Genomic DNA, 14838 nt, shown 5'->3' on the forward strand with positions numbered 1-14838 from the left:
ATCAAGACCGTTTGAAAACAGATCATTTTTAAAGAAAACATGTGACAAGGTTTCAGTTTTCTCATCAGCATCTTGTATGCTTTTAACCACAATACTGTTAAATCTATTTCTTCGGTTGTGACTGAAGCAAATTTGACATCTGTTTAAAATAAGATTTTGAATTTCACAGTGCAATAGATTACACCCGGCAGCTGCCCACTGCTATTCCCAACTATTCCCCTGACTATAGTCATCAAAGTCACCACTTATTTTCCTTTAAAATACTGGGTTTCGCTTTAATTTAAGCAGTGATGCATTCTGCATGTGATGTGCTATGAAGCTGAGAATACTGTCTGCATGTTGAAACTTAAAATGAGTATCTTATCCTCAACTCTGCGGTACAGTGAGGACAGATTTAGTCATTTTTACTATTCAGTCACGGTTCCAGCCATCAAAAGTCTTTCAATTGAATTTAAAGCACAAGAAAGCGCAGAACAAGAAAATAATGGTAATTTGGGCCGTTGGGCTAATTCCATCCACAGACCACTCAAAACCAATGCCATCATGGACTCCAGCCACTCCTTGTCATGTGGCAAAGATTTGGGATAGATACTCCCAGATTCCCAAAAGTAATCAATCAAAAACTCCAGAATATTCAATGCATTCTTCCCCAGACACATCCCCATTGTTTCCAGACCGTAATCTAAAAAGTAATACTCATATACTGTACCAAATTAGTTGCTTTATCACAACTTCCAGTTCATGAATGCAAAATTGCACAATTAATGCAATCGATCCGATTTGACAATGTACTGTATTGCTTTTTTTTAAGAACTTATCGTGTTATGTGATGTTTAAATGCTGTAAAATTCTATATCATTTTTAAAACTATTCCAATTATTGTGTTCTTTTATGCCCTCTTCACTATTTTGCTCCCTTTTACACAGAGGTAATCAATGTTTCCTTTCATGCAAGATAGCATTTATTTAATAGCAGTCTCAGCTGACACACCAATGGAGTGCTGGGGGAGCAATACCTTGTTGAGGTGCAGTTCTTCGAACGAGATGTGAAACCAGCTGGATGCTAGGGATCCTATGGTACAATTCAAAAGTGAAGGATGTTTCTCCTGGTGTCCTGATCGATAATCTCCCAGATAAAATTGACAATTCATTTCATCACTATTTGTGCACCATTTGTGGCACTGACGTGCATAACTCGACTGTTGCATTTGCCTACAAATAAACAATCACTGTACTTTGGAGTAAAATCCTATTGAGTGCTTTGAGATGACATGATAAGGTGCTGTATCAAATGCATGATATTTTGTTGATCTCTTACAACAACAACAACTTGAGTTTATACAGCAACCATCGAGTCAGATAGCAGATTTCAAATGGTAATTCCCTTGGAAAAACACAGCACAGTCCACATATCCTACAACGATAGTACTCCGAATGTGTATAATATTTTACTGGAGCAATTTTACAGCTACAAGAAAGTTAATAGGAAATATACATGATAATAATAATAATAATAATCCTTGCATTTGATATAGCGCTTTTCACGTCGGGAGGACGTCCCAAAGCGCTTCACAGAACACACTGTAAAGCGAATTGATTGTATATTTGTGGGCGAACGCGGCAGCCAATTGCGCACAGCAATGTCCCACAAAAGTCGTAGATTGAAAATGACCAATTTATTATTGTTTTTGGTTTTGGAGGGATTATTATTAGGCGTGTGGAGTAAGGAAACCTGCCCAAGGTTTCGCCCTGCATGACTGAAAGCTGAGAGGCGACATATATACTTAATAGTATGCACAGCTTGTTTCGTGCGAGAGAAGGTTTCTGCATCTCTGTATTAAATATTTTGCTTGAAGTATTCAGCACAACACTTTAAATTGTGAACATGACCTCCACTGCGACCTGCTCGAGCTGCAAGTTTCGCCAGCTGGACGTAACCTTTAATGTAGAAGCCTGGATGAGGAGTTAGGAGGGTCTTGGTGCTTCCATGCTGGAATACTAATGACAGTTATTAATGGGGGCTGACAGAACAATCTGCTTCACATTGTTCTGTAAGTGCAAGCTACTGATCACATTCACTGGCTTTAGGTGATGGGAGACAGATTGATGCAAATCTATCCTGCTGCGAGGTGGTCTGTGTACAGATGATCCTCTCACTCAAACAGCAGGGATTAGATTAATTAGCGTGATTCTTTGTCTTCAAAGGGAAAGGACAAAGGATTTATTATATTGCAGAGGATTTCGTAAATATGAGTGCTGTTTTGGTCAGCGGGCTTTTCAACTAGGTATGAAATTTTAAGGCGTTTCTTTCAATTGATCACTTCACTTCTTTTTCAGTTGTTCTTCTTATCGGAGGAGTTCCTAGTGAATTTACAGTCCTCGATCTTTCTTTTTTTTAAAAAAATGTAAAATTAAACTGCTTAACAAATGTATTAATTAATTTGAGGACTTTTTTTTAAAAAAATGGCAAAATCAGAAAAATCCTGCAGGTTCCTAGACTTCATTCAGAGAATGTGATGAGTGAAACAAATTACGTGATTCAATGCTTAATGAAAATGTTGCTATTCTACATTGCAATTCAAAGGTTGGGAAAAATCACAGTCACTTGTGTATATGTTTCAATTCCACCATGAAAGTATGAAGCAAAAGAGAAAGTAAATGATTCAACCTACATTTATCCATATTGATCTATCAATATATATGCCAACAATCGCATGTTAGTGTTTGCCTTACTAACATACAAATTCTTCCAAACACTCAATAGTGATGTTTCCTTGAGATTTTACTGTTGTTGGGATTGTTGAGATACCAGAGGGCAGCAAATGAACAGCCAGATCCTGTCCTGAGTCAATATTTATTGATGATGAAGAGGAGAGGAGATTTTTCTATTGGAGAGTCACCTGTACTCTTCCTTGGCTGGAAGATAATGCAGCTCTTCATTTGTCATCTGAACCGTACACATGTCAAACATGATTGAGATTCAACCTGTGAAAAGCCTCTGAAAATGAAAATTCTGGAGAAAAATTCACATCACCTCCTTAGATATCTGTGTCAGAAGTATTCTCATCACTGAAATAATGAGCGACGAAACATCAATATCAGATTGTAAACACCCTGAGATCATTAACAATTTGCAGCTGTTATACGCCAACTTAGCCTCCAGTGAAGAAATTGTGACCATTGCTAAAGGTTTGCTATCTAATAGCAAAATCAACCTTCAGAACAGGAGGATCAGTTACAAGGACTTTTGGACCATTTTTTTCTGTAACAGATCTGTCTGAAACACGTTTATAAATTCAAATTGCAGCAGATTTTTCTGCCATTTTCTTTGTCAGCTTGAAATGACTGCAGCGTAATTTTTGGGGATATAAAACTAAGGATAATAACAAGGATATTGTCCTTTTCAATGCCTTCTAATGAAGGATAATTGGGGATGACAAGGAAAACCGTATGGGGTCCATTTGCAGATGTTCATTGCATTCAGTTTGATCTCAGCATACCTTATGGCAACCAGTTTTTTTTATTGTCCTTTAATCCACGAGGTCTGGCAAGTCCCAGTGGTCAGTGAATGTCCACAGTGGACAAGGATCATCGGGGAAGCCTGGGGTGAAAGCCTGATCTAGAAGAAAAAGGGCAATACACACATGCTAAGCTTTAAATTCAAGCAGCTTTGGCAAATCTGTTCCTGATGCAGACAGTGTTAGATACTGAGCACTCACCTGATCTCTGAATATGGGCTACAATTCTTCAGTTCAAGAAAAATAAGTTCATCCAATGGGCAAAAAAACATTAGTGTAGTAATAGATGTCTTTGAAAGGCAAGTTCATCCTAGTATTGAGTAACCATTGTCATCAATATTCCTTTAAAATAAACAGAGGTGGATGGGTGAAGCACAGGCCTTCCTCAATATCCGTGTCTTGTTCTTGCACAGCAGAATTAAAATTGCATGAGATGTGTGCGCTTTCCAAAAAGATATGAGGAAACAATTGAAACGTCCCATCAAGGTTGAATAGATCCGGGTATCTCAGGTGGTTAAGCAGCAGACTTAGGCTGAGACGTTTCCACTTGAGTGGATCCTGGATTTGACCTTATCCAAGATTTATGAAAGGAGTTTTGTCAATGAAAGTACACAAATTTACATTTAAGTTTGCATCTTTCAGATCGGGATCCCAAGGTGCTTATATCTGGGGAGTGGAGGGGAAGGTAAGCAGGAACTGAGGAGTTACATCAGGTAAGACTAGACAAGTCCACTGTAACTCAAAGCCCTATTGATGGTTGACCATTATGTCTTGAGCTCTATTGAGACTTGGAGGAGCCCAAAGCACAAGCCAAAGGCCAAATAGATAGGACGGATAGTGGCCGTGCTGTGAGCTCAGTATTTAAATTATTTGGATTGGTCATATCTGTTGCAAACCTTCACTTATGATTCGAATGGAGTGATTTAGAACACGCAACACTCATTTTGAAAATTTTCTGACTTTTATTTAGCATATGCTTATTTGGAAATCAATTACCCTCACTTCCTTACTTCTCCATTATTGTCTGACTTCAGTTCAGTGCAGAGATACCAAATGCAATAAATATCTGTATTCCTTGTGGGTGTAGTTAGTATTGAAACAGTAAATATTCCCTTTGGTGGCAATCGAATAGCAAACAGTCCAACTTCAGGAGAAAAACAGAAGTTAACACTGCATTTGTGCAAAGAAATCAAATCTATGGGTATTTATTTATGACTCGGAATACTGCTTGCAACTTAAAAGCTTGTATTCTCCTATCGGAGGAGTGCTTATTTCTTTGTGTTGCTAATATCCTTCAATAAATACCCTTTCTGACCTGAAAAATAAGTTACATCTCTGCTTGGCAAATTTGTTTGCAATTAACCTCTGACCTTTATATTCCACTGCTAGGTCTTATTGTAAAGCCCTTTCAGCCTTTCTCTCTCAAACCAATGCTTGCAGTCATGGCTATTAAAGACAGGGTAACTCCTCATTATCAGCGATCGCCTATATCTATTTTTAAACAATCTTCTCCCATTCAATATCCTTGCCAGCTTTTTTTTCTCAAATTACCTCCAAGTGAGGCTGATCCAAACCTGGGTGTTTTTTGTCAAAGCAAACAAATAAGAACTTGGCTCAAGAGTTTTAACTTTTACTTTGCCTCTGAACTGGACTGTGGCATAAGGGGTTTATTTTAGAGGTTCGGATTTGATTTGACAGGAAGCTATTCACTTGTTCCCATAAATGTGTTTGTTGTTATCTGTCAGCACTACACTTAGCAACAGCTTCTGCTCGAAAAGCCCACTGAAAGGAGAATAGTCTGAATCGCCATCCAATACGCTCAGAAACATTTACTGGGCCTAAGCCTCCTAGATGCTGTGTGTACCATTCAGTTTAGCTACTTGCGTTCTTTAGTTCACAAGAATGAAGGGCACAATAGAAGACAAATTCGAGTTTCATGAGACACTTTTTCATTCCCCCAAACTCTGTTAAGACACCTCTATGCGAGGCTCCTTCAAGGTTTTTTTCTCTCCAATTTTCTTCCCCTGATTCTTTTTGGGTTAGAATAACCATAAGAATGTTCCTTGCTTCCGAATAGCCCCTTATCACATCCGAAAGTAGAGTTTTCTGCCAATTTGCACATCACAATATCCCACAAACAGAAATTAAGTGAACGATCAATTTTATCTGGGAGATTGTTGCCCAGGACACCAGGAGAAATTCCCTTCTCTTTTTGAATAGTACCAGAGGATATTTTACATCCACCTCAACAGGCCTTGTCTTAACATCTCAGCTGAAGGACGCAGCCTCTGATAAAGGAGTGCTCCCTCAGCACTGTATTTAAGTTCATAACATAACATGTAGGAGCAGGAGTAGGCCATTCGGCCATTCGAGCCTGCCCCGCCATTCAATCGTGGCTGATCTTCTAATCTAACTCCAGCTAATAACCTGACCCTGCCTTATCCCCATATCCCTTAATCCCTTTCGCAATAAATTCAGCCTAACCTGACGTGGGATTTGAACCCACAACCTTCTGACTCAGACACAAAGGCACCATCACCTGAGCACAGCTGACACCTATCTTTCTGAGTGCTGACAACCCTCAATATCTTAACCAAGTACACCGTCTTCATATGTGCGCTGAGACAGAGTGTGTTATCAGGCTAATAAACAATGGGGTATCATCACAGCTAAGCCTGATTCTGTTCTCGCCTAATGTCCACGAACATTTTCCCCTGGCCAATTCTTTGCTTAACGAATACCTGAAATTACACTGCAATTCTGCTGAAGGCTTCCTAGAACCATACGTCAATTTCATTCCTGGCTTTCGGTGGCAAACAACACAATAATTGCATGATACTGGTTGCACAAATGATGCAGAAAAACAGCAGAGCTCTGAACATTGCTCTTGCATTTAAATCATCAAAGCTAGTTACAGATTTTTCCAATGTACAGGAAAAACGAAAGACAATGGAATCTGGGCACCATTGATCCACAGTCAATCCACTTTACAGCATATTCTGTGAAGCGTTTTGAGACGTCTCAATGACGTGATAAAGCACTATATCAAACGCAAGGATTATTATTAACAGACCTACACATTTCAAGATTTCAATCAACAGGTGCCTTATTTTTAGTTATTTCTGTGGGAACTACTTAACTCAAGAGACAGGTCAGTCATGGACTCGGGGTGGGGGCGGGGGGGGAGGGAGGGGCAGGATATCAGGACGTGCTTACTGTAAAGAGGCTATGTGAGACCCACCACAGCACTAAACTAGTCTCCTGCTGGGGCAAAACATTGCTACAAATGGAAGAGCTGAGTACACAATCACAGCATGAATAGAACTAAATTAGTCGGTGGCTAATGCCCGTTTGCCGACACCTGTATTAGTGCTGTATGATTGTGGGGTGGACTGCTGTTGGACAAGCAGTAATCCGATAAGCTTTTCATTTACATATCCCTCATTAGCTGATTAAACCTGAAGGAGACAGGTTCCGCAGCTGGTGGGTCCATTCCTTCACTCCTGCTGCCTGGGTGGCTCAGTAATGAAGTAATGTGAGTGAATGTGAGGTTTATATGTATGGAAGGGATTAAGGACATTAGAATTTGTGTGAACCATTTCTAGCATATTCTCTCTACTAGATCACAGTAATTGGATGGGAGGAGAAATAGCAGATCCATTAGTTTTTCTGTTTGCTCTGGAGTTGGGCACTGGATTTCCAATTTTGCTTCCATTTGGCTCCTTACTTTTGTAAAATAAGCCTGCTTTGTCTGAGCCAGCCCTTAGCACCTCTGTACACTGACCAAACTATGGGAGATTGTACTGACAGAAGACTACTTACCCACTGGAAGACAGTGGGTAAAAATGCAGTCCTGTCTCAAGGGCTTCTCGAGGGCAACTCAATCAGACCTATCTCAATCCTGGGATAGAAAGCAAGAGATAATTGAAAACCATAAACACCTCTGGAGTCTTTTTCCCCAGTTCTTTATCTTGAGGCCGACAAGCCTGGCATCAAAAATACCGCCAGCTACTTTCAGGAAAATTGAAAGATTTATAATTCTTTAGAAATCGCATCGGATTGAGTAAAGCTGAATAATTTTGCCCCAATCTTAGAAACTCTTTTTCCTTTATTATTTGCACAGCTGGTCCAAGTCCCCGGGTCTACTACATTTCCACATTTATACCAAACTTCCTGAAACTAATCATTGCAGTATAACAGCTGTAAGTTGGTCACACATTTCAGACAAAGCGAGAAGGATATAAATGTCAGACTCCATGGTAACTGTCCTCCTTCCGTTATAAGCATCTTCAAACCAGGCGTGAAATATAATTACACCATGCATTGGATTTCTACTTTTCATCAGGTACATTAAACATTTTATTATCTCAGTGAAATGCTTAACTGGAAAACTAATGCATCCTCTGCATTCATGGCAACAGAAACATAAACATTTATGCCAAAGTCTGTAAATCACACAGCAAAACATTCTGAAGAATGATTAAAATCTCTGCATCAAGAAGAATTACTGCAAATCTATACAGTGACACCTTTAAACTTGTGCTCTACTTGTGTTAAAGTTGAGGTTATTCGCTAAAATTTGTAGAGTTTGCTCAAACTAAAGGATATCTGCATAGGGCAGCTAAGTAGAAATCCAATGCATGGCGAACAATATTGGTGTAGACTCGAGGACACTCTTCCATTGCGCTTGGATTTTTAGCTCGCTTAATACAGAATCACATTTGCGTCATCTTTCCTTTTCTAGTCGACAGTCTGACAGAGCAAATAGTCACACAGAGTTCATGGGGCACTGTCATTTACCCTCCTTCGTTACATTAACACTAAATTTCTCATCTTGCTGTACATTTCATATATTGTCTCTCTTTTTCTGCGGTGATTAGCCAAGGTTCCGTTTCCACAGGTACCGGCAGGCTTGCACCAGTGAACAAGATTAATGCATCAGCCTAGCAAAAGGTGCTGGGCTTCACCCAACAGACACATTTACCAGCAAGTCACGAGATAATAAATAGGAATGGGAACACTGGCTGATTTCCCTCCTCTATAGCCCAGGGACACTTTGGCTAAATATTTACTCACTCTGGTTTTGCTTCCTACCTTGCAAAGCTATGGATAGCTTTTTATCTGTTCATGATGCCTTGATACCAGCAGTGGCCAACCAAGTACATTTTTTCTTGATTGAGTATTTCTTGCTTGATGTCCAAGCCATAATTATCGTTACTCAGTAGGTACTGAAAACAAAATATTGATTTAACATAAGACTTATCTAGACTAGTGCGAATATTTGGCAGACCAAAGGTTGGCCATTACTGCTCTCCATGCAGATACTTGCCCCATTCACAATACAAACATTTCGCCCACAAGATATAGCCAATTCACTTTACGGCATAAGAAGCGCTTTGTAACATCTCAAAGAAGTGATAAGTTGCTATATCAAATGCAATGATTATTATTCAACCTTGAAATGCTTCAGGATGCCAAGATCTGCCTCTCTATCATCCTGATATGGGATAGGAGGTGTGTAGACATCCTGCCAATCTTCTTCCCATTCTCTGCCGCACCTATATTTAACATCTGTTCCTGAACGCATGGGCAAAGAGGCATTAGAATTTCAGCCTTTTGGACAAAGTGGGAATTAATCCATATCCTATAAACCCATGGCAAAATGGGTCAACATACCATCATGCCACTGTCATAGAAACAAAAGAACTTCATGGTATCTGCAAAAAATGTAAAAATGTGTTGACCTAACACTTATCAGCTTTTACCGACGTCACTTGTCTTTTGCACTCTATAATATAACTCTTGTGTACTCTCCAAGCTATAATAGTTTAGATTTGTTCTAAAATTACATGTATGTAATTGTTGTTGCATTCTGTTAAATAAATTAAATAAATATCACTGCTTTTAGCCTATAAAGCTGTGTTCTGGAGGTACTATTTTCTAGCTTTCAAAGCGAGAATGGTGACAGAAGTGGAGATGTAAAATATAATACCAAATTACATTTGTATAGCATCTTTCACATCAGGAGGATGTCCTGTATGTACGACGAATCCAGCAACATATACTCACTCAACGTGATTGCTGTACTCTACCAGTTAATGAAGAAAGACTATAGTCTAGCCACTATACTAATAGGAATCAGGACAAGAGAGAACCAACTGCAACATCTAACCACGAATAACCTGACAATGTAAACAATCTTTTCACCTGGCCTAGCCTTGAATTTTGTCATTATCCTCATGAATACATCAGCATCTGAATAGCTCTTATCATTAAACTTAATCTTTTAATCCTTTCACACCTGTTCTGCAACATTTTACAACCTTTTCTATCTCAAATCTTTGTTTGACTTCCTAAATGGAACAGACTTAAATTTCCTTTCTACACCTGTTTCCATTCCTTTCTATTTGTATTATGCACTTAGTAATAATAATCCTTGCATTTGATATAGCGGCTTATCACATCGGAAGGATGTCTCAAAGCGCTTCACAGGATTTGCTTCTGAACATGGCTGCTATAATGCAAGGAATACAAGAACTATGAGCAGTACAACACAGTTTAGTATGAGGCTACAGTTATCCTAATGCCACCCAAAAAGAAACCTTTGTAATGTTCTAGTTCTCAGCAGTAACTTAATAAAGTTGCTCCACTAATGTTTGTGTTTCATGCTGATAGCTGAAGGGGCAATGGACTTCCAGCTGTTTGTCAGGGTTAGCACTCACCTGATGTGGTGCAATTTGGGTGCGCAAACAGGGTGAATACTGAAGAACGACAAGAATGTCTTGACAAGAATTGTATAGCACCTTGAGACGTCCTCCCGGCGTTAAATGCGCTATACAAATTTGTTGTTGTTTGCATTTGAAATGGGCACTGAACTGCAGACGTGTGAATATTGTGTTCATGTAACTGGAATAGGATTCCCAAATAAAAGATACTAGCATACGAAAATGACCTCACCCAGTATTGATTCCATCAAACAGTAATAATATTTCTACAGCAGACAACAAAACAAAGAGCTCCCATTATAGAGAAATTTGCTTATAAAATACATCTTATATAAAACACAAAATATATTGTTATCGGTATCGAGTGGTTTCATTGGTTGATTCCCAGTCTCCTGGCTTTATATCGCACTTCAACAGACTTTGTCTCAAGTATCTTCTGGAATAAAACCACCTCTTACAAAATAAGGAGCAAGTGTTTGCCGAGATGCAGCCAGAAGAAATGTTGTGCCTCAAGCTTGAAGTAAAAACATTCCTACCAGCAATAGTGTTGCAATTATTTATGTCTTCTGCGTATTTAAATCTGTTTAAAATGACCACATGGCATTTTTGGGGGTAAAATTCTACAGATAGTAGTAGTAGTAGTTGCAATAATTTGTTTCCATTTCAGTTTTTCCACACAAAGGCAGGAGAGCGCAATTCATCCGCTTTGATAGAATTTTCTGCTCTATTGCCATCATTTACTGGTAAAGAGCTCCTTTTGACCTTCCTCATTATTGACCACTTAATTTCTCTTTTCTTAACTCGTCCGGCACCGTCTGTTGCCATGTGTCAGGAGTATTGAAGTTAATGTCTGTCTGCTCGCACTGTCATGACCAGTTGGTCCTGGAAGAATGGAGGAGCAGGTGGTGTGTCTAAGCAGGGCTCTGACAGAAAGGGGCACCACTGCTCTATCCTGTCCCAACCTGCCACTGCTCTCCTCCCTCACAACTGTTCTACTTTAAGGCAGCTGACCTTTCATCTATGTTCCAATTTACTCTACATTTTGTGGTCACAAAGTAGCAGAAATTCCGTTTGCAGAATGATTCTTTCCTGCAGCCCGCAGTCTATTCATTCATTTTTTTTTGTGATGGGTTGGGGAGGGGGGTGTGGGGTGGGGGTTGGCTGTTAAACAGAGCTTTTCATTATGATAAATCACTTGTTAATGAAGCTGCTATTCTCTCAGTGACTCTTTCTGATCTCTTTTATGCTACTACCTTCTGGCGCAAAGCTGCCTTAGATAATGATGAGTGTTAGTTAAACTTATCCAGAGTATTGATTGGATCATAAACTCTCTGGTGCACAGCAGATCTATAAAAAGATCACTGACTCTTGACTGTCACTTCTTCAACTTGACAAATGAGATTAAAGCCATTGCAAATATCTTTTTTTTTCGCGCACTGAATAGCATATTTTACATTAACCCTATTAGTGTCAGACCCCATTAGAAACCACAGGGCCAGACACACAAAAAAGCCTGTGAAGTGCCACGCGAATGTTTCAACTATTCTTCATACACAGTTTTTTTTTACAAGTCCCATTCTTGCTGCTGCATAAGCATGGTGCAAAATATAAATTATGTTCAGTTCGATTCTGTGATGGGAAAATGGTCGGTTGGGCATTCAAATATATTTGCAAAGAACGTACAGCACGGAAACAGGCTACTCAGCCCAACCAGTCTCCACTCAAGAATGATGAGATCAAATTGGCCGAAGGGCCTTCTTCATCCAAGCAAATCACTGGCTCAAAACATCAGTTCTTCATTTACCTCTGACTGGGCTAGGCATAGTCTGCATTAACAGTCATTCTGTGGGTTTTAAACATTCTATAGATACATTTGAATTATCAAATTGAAGCAAGTTTACAGCAAAAAAGAGGGCCATTCAAACTATCAGATCTATACTGTTACTGGTGAGAGCTCCTCCACTGCCCGAATCTCATTTCCTGGCTCTTTCCTTATAATATTAATAATATTGTACCCTTTAATAATCTAATTCCCTTTGAAATGCTGTTTTGGACTCTACACCAAATTATGGTAAGGTATTCTACATTCTAACTACCTTCTGTATAAACTTCTTCTGAACTCTTCCTTATTTTTCCAGTGACAATTTGCATTTCACCAAACAGCGGAAATTGTCTCTCTATATTTTCCCAATGTGTCTCATCATGTGCTCTTGTCATGAAGACTTTTAGGGTTTTCACTCTTTTCTCTGTTACTTTACTGAAGTTAGTGACTTAATAATAATAATAATAATCCTTGCATTTGATATAATACCGCCTTATCGTGTCCCCAAAGTGCTTCACAGAATGCGCTGTAAAGTGAATTGACAGTATATTTTGTGGACGAAACTTCCAGGACTTATCACAGGAGCACACAGCTCCCCAATACCTAGCCAAAGATAGAAGTATACACATGGATATTGGATGGGAACATGGTTAGGCTTGGCTGTGACGTCATAGCACATCAACACTAACAATTAAACCTCAAATACAAATAAATTTGGACTCGTGGTCATGGTCATAATGCTGCTAACGTTGGATCCAAACACAACAGGAGTTATTCTTCAGGAGAAGAATATTTTTTATTACTACTGTCATTTGCAATTATTTTCTAATGCGAGACAGTCAATACAATCTTGTGTTCAACGCACACAGCCGACCACATTTTAAAAATTGTAGCTTCCAATAGCCATTCTTTTTTTTAAAAGAAAAAAAAGGGATAAAATCCTGAATTGCTCAGTAAATTTAGACCGCTTCTGTCTGTTACGTTCAGTCTCAAAAAATTGTAAGTCAAAAAAAGGTGTTTGGAAAGGAAAACCCGCAGCATTTCATCTGTTTGACAATTGATGGGTTTGGAGTTTCAAATGCTTGATATTGTCTCACAAGCACTGCCAGTCACAACCAAATTCACAAATTGCTACTTTGTTTATAATTGGGCGAATAATAATAATAATTGCCTTTGATATAGCGCTTTTCACGTCTTCTCGACGTCTCAAAGCGCTTCACAGAATAGACTGTAATGTGAATTGACCGTATATTTGTGGGCGAATACTTTTGTCACTTCACACAAAGCAGAAGCTGCAAAAAAAAATCCACCCTAAGTTGTGGTTCTAAGCTGGTCATTTGAGAGGCAATTAATTGTGCAGCAACGAGTGCAAGGTGCCAAAATGTTCAAGCTGGCAAAATAAAAACAAAAAGCGAATCACTTTGAGAACAAAAAAGAAACGCACAAAATCATATTCATCCCCCTTTCCCCAGTTACAAATTAAGTCAGGTCGTCTTGTTAAAAAAGGAAAAATAAAAGTACACAGCACCCTAAAACTACATTACAAACCTTTTCATTATATTCCGCAGTTCAACAGTTCAATTATAGAGTAATCAACTTACAAATTTTGACAACATTTGGAGACCAGACTATGTTAAACTATGTTAGCTGATTCTTTTAGCTACGATTTCCCTTGACAGCAGCAGGAGAAAAAGGTTATGATTCTGCTAAAGTGCAAGGGTATTGTAAAAATGTGTTTCTGACGCTTTAAAATGGCTTAAAAAGAAAGAGAAGGGCACTTCACAGTTAACAAGCGAAAAAAAAATCATGTCATTCGACGAATTTGTAACACAACCATTTTCTATTGATCAGAGTTCCCTTGCAGGATAAAAGGTGCATTCAGGGAGTACAAAAAGGAGGAACTGGTTTAAAAAATATATAGTTTGTCATTTAAAAAAAACTTTTCGCAGTTTGAGGTATCCGTAATGGCTGTGTTGGTATATCAGCTAACATAATGACCTGCTGATAGGTTCCCTGTGGTTGTGTCAGCTGCTGTGTTGCTGCAGTTTGTCGTTATATTGACACAGCCATTTTCATGGTTTGCCTGTTGTAAATTTGTTGTTACATGGTGCGTCTGCCACAAATTGCACGGTATACGTAAATTTTGTGTGTGGTGGTGCAGGCAGGGGAGGGGGGTAGCGTGGCCTTGAATGGAGCGTATGATGGGGGAACCTGCAGGAGTTCTTCCCCTGATAAATTGTTTACTTGTTAGTGATGGAGCTAAAGAGTGGGCCTTGGGCTACAGTCTCAGTGGGATAGAAGTGAAAGGTGGACCAACGCCAATTACTGGCCTTTGTGGAGACTGTGGCTGTGATTGACACCAGTGTTTCCCTCACCCCATGGGTCCATTAAGTTACACAGGAACCACTGAGCTCGGGCTATAGTTCTACATGTTGTTCCCAATTTTCTGTCTTTTTTGGAAAATTAACCAGGACTGAAGACCTAAGGGGGCGAAAAGCAAGAGGCAGAGCCAAGGACTGTTTTTATGACGCATTTCTCTGCGCTTTTCAAGGATGAGTTAAAGTAGGGTTGAGAAGGCCAGACAACGAACAATAAGCAAGGAACAACATTATCTTTGGATGAGTGACTTCAAAGTTAATTATCTTCCACCCAGAATTGTGCCTTCTACTGGTCAATAAGCTCTTTGCTCCTGTATAAAAGGAGCATTGCTTTAATCCACTAACGGTCTGTAGTCCTTTTGTAGGAAATGATCATTTCATCAGTTTAGGGTGCTG

The sequence above is a fragment of the Callorhinchus milii genome, unplaced genomic scaffold, assembly GCF_018977255.1.
Source record: "Callorhinchus milii isolate IMCB2004 unplaced genomic scaffold, IMCB_Cmil_1.0 Scaffold17, whole genome shotgun sequence".
Classification (NCBI taxonomy): Eukaryota; Metazoa; Chordata; class Chondrichthyes; order Chimaeriformes; family Callorhinchidae; genus Callorhinchus; species Callorhinchus milii.